This window comes from Alosa alosa, chromosome 19 (genome assembly GCF_017589495.1).
Source record: "Alosa alosa isolate M-15738 ecotype Scorff River chromosome 19, AALO_Geno_1.1, whole genome shotgun sequence".
Taxonomy (NCBI): domain Eukaryota; kingdom Metazoa; phylum Chordata; class Actinopteri; order Clupeiformes; family Clupeidae; genus Alosa; species Alosa alosa.
Window position 1 is genome coordinate 11,335,164 of NC_063207.1, and position 7,945 is coordinate 11,343,108.

Genomic DNA, 7,945 nt, shown 5'->3' on the forward strand with positions numbered 1-7,945 from the left:
AGGGGTTAGGTGCCTTGCTCAAGGGCACTTGAGCCGTGCCTACTGGTCGGGGTTCGAACCGGCAACCCTCCGGTTACAAGTCCTAAGCGCCACGGCTGCCCCCAGTAGTATTTTAACTAGACTGAACAACATCCCAAAGCCTCGGAAAGACCATCAGCAGGCCGTTGAGTGAGCATACTCATGAGTGAGCTAGCCTGAATCTGGAGATCCCGTCGTCGCTTCATCTGGTCAGCTTCTTCCTCCGGTGACTCACACCTAGCCCAGCCAACATCTCGACCGCATACTGACATAGTTACAAGTCCACGACCTTCTTCACAACATCACAGGGAAATCACTGGTTAGGGCCTTTGGGATAGGGTTAGGTTGTAAATCCCCTAGACTAACGAGCATCGACCCTGTTTTTGTTTTGCTGGCAATACTTTAGCTATTGTTAATATTGCCGGTAGCCCCGACCTGTGACACCAACATACCACAAAAGTTGCGGTATCTTCAGTGCAAGCGGTTGGCAAGTTATTCTGTGAAACTGCTTTCGCAGAATGTGGGTGGCCCCTGGGGACCAAAAGCTTCTTATCCTTATCAACCTAGTGGGAATTGGGAAAATTGAATGGGCAAAAGTAGGAGGGAATGAGGATGATAGATTTGGAAGCTTATGAGGAAAAACAATCTACCAAGTGTTGTATATGGAACATAGTTTTTGCTGTTAAATAAATAAATAAATAAATAAATAAATAAATAAATAAAGTTACTCTATGTTGTGTTCTGTAATACTTTACAGCTTTATTATTCCGCCACTAGGAGGCACTGTTACAGAATGTATGCTTGTGCAGTCACATCCTATGTTAGAAGAAGAATGTATGAGTTGGATACAGCATGCGTTTGCTACTGCTTGAAGTTGTCAGTAAAAGCTATTTGCTAAGTTGCTATTTGCCGTTATTCTGAAGCTCCACTTCACCACAAATTGGCGACGAGGATTTTTCTGCAAAGTTTGACGAGATGTCTGTACACGTTCCTGCGCCTGCATCGTTTTTTGCCTTGTCCGGGAGTTCCATCCATGCCGTTCGACATGTGGCTCCGTATATTCAACAACTACTTGACCGTGATAAACGCAACAGGGAATTCTTGGCCAACAGCCCGCAAGAGAGCAACTTTACTACACTGCCTTGGCGCTGAAGGACAGAGATTTTTTTATTTGCTGCCCAACACAGGAACGACCTTGGACGAGGCTGTCGCAGCGCTACAAAAGCATTTCATTCCCAAGGTAAACGTTGTAGTGGAGCGACATACTTTCCGTAAGCGATCACAACTACCACATGAGACAGTAGTTCAGTATCTAGCTGCCCTTCGCGAGCTTGCTGTTAAGTGTTAATTCAATGAGAACGCTGACGAGATGATTCGTGACCAACTGCTTGAACACTTCCTAAATGACAAAATAAGAGAAAAACTGTTATTAGAAACTGATTTGACTCTAAAAAAAGCCACGACATTGGCGATACAAATGGAAGCTGCTGCAGAACAGGCCAACAAAATGAAGAGCAGTGGGGCTCCAGTGCAAGCTATACAACCCAAGCCATACAACGCGAGAAATAAAAATAACTTTTGTCCAGCTAATTCTCGTCCTGCTGCTAGTGCTAGTGCCAGCACTAGTCCCTCCCAGCACATATCTTGTTTCAGATGTGGCTCTGACAAGCATTTAGCAAACTCTTCTCAGTGTCCTGCAGCTAAAGTTCAATGCAAATCTTGCAACAAAAGAGGACATTTTGCTCGAGTGTGTCGCTCAGCACCATCTAGTAAGGTGCATGAGCTACAGTTACCTGATGTTACCATACTGTATTTGGAGAATTCTGCCAATGCCCCAAAGAGACTGCTCTGTAATATCAGTATTTCCACTCCTACCACCTCTGCTAAAGCCATGCAGCTTATCGTGGACACTGGTTCTGCCGTGTCTATGGACCCTTTCAACAAGGTAAACAAAAACAATGCTTGAACGTTCTATTTGGGCCCCAATCTACTTCCTCTGCATTAAGATAACATATGGAATGTTAAAAAGGAAGTCTTGTGGGGCCAACTGATGCTGATAATGGAACTCTCTTGAAAGGGTCCATATTGCCACACTACATCTACCAGAAGTTTTTCAGCGACACCTCACTGTCTGCACCTCCAACCAGGCTGGTGACCTACACTCGAGACAACATTCCGGTGCTGGGATGTCTGCATGCTCAGGTACACACGGAAAACACCTCTACTGCAGCCACTTTCTTCATAGTGGAAAGAGGAACAGCACTGTTGGGTATGGACTTATTCATTGCCTTGGACCTGTGCATTAAAGGGGATTCTGTCGTAACCCCAGTGCCACCTACATCCGTGATGTCTACAAACACTGATACCAATGATCCTGAGATTGGTTGTGTTAAGAACTTTTTGCATAAAGTAAAAATTGATCCTACCATCAAACCTGTGCGGCAGAAGTTCCGGCGCTTGCCGTTTGCTATTAGAGACGCTTTCTCTGCCGAGCTGAATCGCCTGTTGACAGCTGGTGTCATCGAGAAGATTGATGCCTCTGCCTGGGTGTCCCCTATTGTGGTCACTGCAAAGAAAAAATGGTGGAACGGATGTGCCGATCACGGGGAGCGAACAAGGCTGTGGTCATAGACAGCTATCCGCTGCCCCACATTGACGAACTGCTCGCCAACCTGCGTGGTGCTAAGGTATTTTCTAGCATTGACCTTACAAATGCATACTACCAGTTACCACTCCATGAGAACAGTAGAGACATTACAGCCTTTATTACACATGAGGGGCTCTTCAGGTTTTGCAGGGTGCCCTATGGATTAGCCTCTGCACCCTCTGCATTCCAAAAAATGATGGCAACAATCCTACAAGGAGCACCTGGTGTTTAAAACTACCTTGATGACCTGATTATTTATGGTGACACGCCTACTACACTTGACCGTAACCTCAAAACCGTCCTGCTGAAACTAAAAGAGGCTGGCTTAGTGCTGAATGACAACAAGTGCCAGTTCAAGCAGACTTCATTGTGCTTCCTTGGCCATGTCATCACTGCTGAGGGGATCCTGCCTGACCAAGAACACTTTGATGCGATCTTAAATGCCCCGCCTCTATCTGATGCAGTTACCTTGAGGTCATTCTTAGGCCTTGTGTCCTGGTACTCTAAATTTTTACCGAGCTTTGCTACAGTCGTTGCCCCTATGCGTGAGTGTGCCAAAGAAACAGATGCATTTACATGGACTGAAGCTGCTCAAAGCAGTTTTGAGAAAGTTAAGCAGCTCCTGGTAGCTAGTCAAGCTCTTGCTCTTTATGACCCCACACTCCGCTCAGTGATCTCTACAGATGCAAGTGACTATGGACTGGGTGCTGTGTTTGCCCAAATACAGAAAAACCAGTGGCTTTCGATTCCCGCACACTTTCCACAACAGAGCGCAAATACTCAATTGTGGAAAAGGAAGCGTTGGCATGCGTGTGGGATACTGAAAAATGGCGGACATACTTATGGGGCCATCGTTTTACTCGTTTTACGCACAGACCACCAGGCCCTTACCACATTGCTTACCACCAAAGGTAAGCAGAGCCGGGATGCGTGTCGCTCGCTGGTCTGCACGCTTGCTTTGCTTTGATTATGACATTGTGTACCGCCCTAGCCTGGCTAGCGCCACCACTTCTCAATGAGACGTGGTTTGGGAACCAAACGTTCATTTTCTCGTATTTGAAAAAAAATGCCCAGATCCGTTTATTGGGTGCCACGGATGTCTATCAAATGCGCCTGTGTATAGGCTCATCATCGCCTTTGCTTTCCCCCTGTTTCTGTGATTGGTTCCCTATCTCAGGCTGACCTCGAAGTGGCCTGCTCTACAAAATTTGCTCCATGGTCTCCAGGCTGCCTTAGCAGAACATGAATCAAATCAAAAAGACAATTTAATTTTCAAGGCAGCATGGGAACTACCCTGTAGTGTACTACCCTGCAGCCAATGGTGCTGTTGAACGATTCCATCGTTCCCTGAGAAGCTGCCTGCAAACAGCCATCCTGCAGTCACAGCCATGGAAAGAGGCTATGCAAGCCTGGCTTCAGGTGTACCGTGCAACACCGCACGCTACCACTGCCGCTTCACCCCATGAACTGCTCTATGGGTGTAAAATGTGCACTAGATTGGACATTTTGCCTCTGTCTGACACTGTGACACGTACACCTGCTGAAGTGCATGATGCAGTGCTAAAGAATCAGGACAAGATGAAACGCTATGCTGATTCAAGGCGTGGAGTGCATGATCCTCCATTTTAGGAGGGCGAGAGAGTGAGGATAAGGATACCCCGTCCAACGCCCAAAGCTCACCCCAGATTTTCCCCACCTATACAAGTGGAAAGACGAGTAGGTCCAAACACATTCCTACTGAGCGATGGAAAAAAGTGGAATGCAACTCACCTGGCCCACCTTCCACTTGGAACTGATGATACACATGTAAACGACACTCTACCACACTCACAGACCACTTCTCCGAACCCTGCACAAATCCGAGTCAAGCCTAAGTGGCATCAGGACTATGTTGCTCATTGACCTGTTTCAATTGATGTTCTGTGAGAAATGCGATTTAATCTACCTGTTGATGAGATTGCTATTTTGTATTGACTTATTTTATGTTATAGGTTCATGCATTTACTAAACATGTCACTGTAGTTAACAGTAAACCAGATTTTGTGTAGTTGATTATTAGAAGTAATGATTTGCTAATACTTTTAGTTTTGCTCTCCTATAGTGGATCAGAGTTACCACTTTTATTTGAGTGCTGAAGTAAGCCAGAGTATTCTTTTACAGGAAGAGGAGATGTTGTGTTCTGTAATACTTTACAGCTTTATTATTCCGCCACTAGGAGGCACTGTTACAGAATGTATGCTTGTGCAGTCACATCCTATGTTATAGAAGAAGAATGTATGAGTTGGATACAGCATGCGTTTGCTACTGCTTGAAGTTGTCAGTAGTGATGGCGAACTGAAGCTTTCTGAACTAGTGAAGCTTTCAATCCAATTGTATCGAAAAAAGGTTCAGTACTCGAAGCTTCAGAACTCTTTGAGGACCTCTGCTGGTGAAAGTTATGGATAGTATTGTGTCACAAAGTGTTTCAGACATTAGACATGAATGTCTTTGAGTCGAAGATGAATAAATGTTGAGCATGAATTAATGGATAAATAAATAATATCATAAATAGGCCTAACTAAGCCTATTTTGTACCCTGCATAAATACAAATGTAATTGCCTTCTCTACAAAAACAATAAAGGTAGTATTTTGGCTGTGAACATTTCTTGTATTCGTAAACAAATACATAAATTTAGAAGGGAGATGAATAAAGAATGGGCATGCACATTGCACACACATTTCTGTGATTATATTGAGTACGTAGCCTAGACCAATTGTAATCTGGGTTGTGTTCTAACTGTGCGATTCAGTCCTGCACACGCCTGGACTCAAACCCGCGAAACAGACGCACCTTAGAACGGGAGTCGAGCGTGCTGTTAATTGAGCTAAAAGCCCGGGCTATAAGCTTTCGTGTCAGCAGCACTATTGAGTCTGTTGGCTCTCCTTCTTCAACAACCCACAACGGCGCCCCCCGTGTCGCGCAACTTTAATGCTTTGAATTAAATTTCGAAGCAGTCACGTGGGTGTGTGTGAAACTAAGCTTCTGAAGTCACTGATCACGTGATTATCACAAAACGAATCAAGCTCCGATACAAAGCTTCACTCCCAATTGGTTCATGTCTTCGATACACGCTTCGAAGCAGGGGGTTCACGGGTAACATCACTAGTTGTCAGTAAAAGCTATTTGCTAAGTTGCTATTTGCCGTTATTCTGAAGCTTCACTTCACCACACTCTACTCCTGTACCCCTAACAGTAAACAAACTGAAACAAATTACATTTATGTTGGCAAGAGCACCACATGGATGTCAGGGAGAATGTATGCCCCTGGAAGCATCTCACACATCTAAAACATCCCATTTCCAGATCCAAGGGCCATGGAATTTATATGTGTTTTCACAATTGGTTTATCCACCTAATGTAGATAAATAAAGTGAAACTTGAAAACTTGAACTTGAAGACTTGTGTTGGTTACTGAAAGGAGAATTTCCGGCAACAGATCTCTGTAAAAAAAAATTCTACCTAGCTCGAGTTGCTGCAGCCAACAGCTAGAGCTGTCAGGCAGCTACAGTGCTACACTCTCAACCTAGCCTACATGTTAAAAGGCTATTAGCTGGAGCAGTATACAAAGTCCTCAAGAACTGAATATATCAAATGAATGTCATTGTCAAATAAATAGATGGATGTCAGCGGAGTTTAAATTTCATGTCATGTCTCAATTTAGTTTATTTGTTTATGTAGTAGAATTGCAGGATAACTTTTGTATTTTGTATGTTTGAGGAGTTAATTTGAAAAATTGTTTATGTGTCGGTTGGTTGGTGTTGGTGTTATCTATCCCTGTTTGTTCCTATATGTATGAAATATTATTTTTAATTCCTTATGCTGCCCATCTTGACCCGGACTCCCAGACAGAAGAGACGTACGCAGAGATGTAGTGGAGGTGGGTAAACTATGAATTCTGATTTTTTAAAAAGGCATTCAGAACATGTTTTATGATGGTGGAGGTTATTGTCCAATGTTTATATAACAATACCAGTATTTAAGTCCTAGAGTGTTGATGAGTGTACATATTGTGAATGTGCATAATACAGTGTTGATTGTTGAATGTTAAAAGTTGCAATTGGTGAATAAACTCTTTTGAGAGGTGGATAAACTCTAATAAGAGGTGGATAAACTCTATTTCTGAAATTTCAGAGGTGGATAAACTTGCGTTTAGCCTCCACTACATCCTTGATTGTACGTATCTAAAAAATGTGTGTTTGTGTGTGAGACACAATGATGTCACCCTGTTTCAAACTACATAAGTTCTGCATTGCAGTTGGTACAAGACAGAGTGTGTTCAGACCTACCTTTGGAATATTCCATCACCACTGGGGAAGAACAACTTGCTCCCTCCACAATTTTGTTCCTCATTCCCTGTGGGATTCCTCCCCTGAACATTAACATCAGCAAACAGCTTCTGCCTGTCTGATGTAGGAGGAAATAGAAGGGAAAAGGGAAAATCAGTTAATAAGAGAGATTAAGTATTTTAATCTTGACTGTGCAGAATACACTATCTATCGGTCCCTGTGTTACCTCATGGTAAACCTGTTAAAACCTGCCATCCCCTACAGGGAGTTACAGTTACTGTGCTAAATAATTGTATTTTTTATACTTTGACATAACTTGAATTGTTTCTTTTTAAATTGTATACTAAGAACATGATACAGAACATGTTGTCTCCCAAAGTCAAGAGTATTATTTGCATTTCATGGGGAAAAAATTCCAGATTGAGATCTAAATTCAAAATTTAGATTTTGTGTCTGGATTCCAAGGATTTCATTGCTATTTAGTGTAACCACATAGCCCTTTAAAGCAGCACAATGTAGTTATTTACCTTCAAATAATGCCTTCAAACCCTTGCTGATGGTACAATGTCTTACAATAAAGCGATTCGACTTCATGTAGCCGACTGCAGTCGTCTTAAGCCGACTTCATAACGTGATTATTTCTGAGATTCTGATACGATTTTACCCATGAAGTATGCACAATTCCGGTTTGAAAATCTCAGAAATAATCACGTTATGCAGTCATCTTAACACCGCTGCAGGCAGCTACATGAAGTCGAATCCCCCTAATGTCTCACAACGTTGTTGTCGTGGGTAGGAGCATGCTCATTTCAATATCTTTTGACTGATTTGATAGCCTCTTCATTAAATGGGTACCCAGTACGTTGATCCTACATCATGTCACTTCAACTCACTGGACGGCCATTCACAATACTACGGTTTGTCTGTTTTAGTCTGATTAGTACACATAGTTT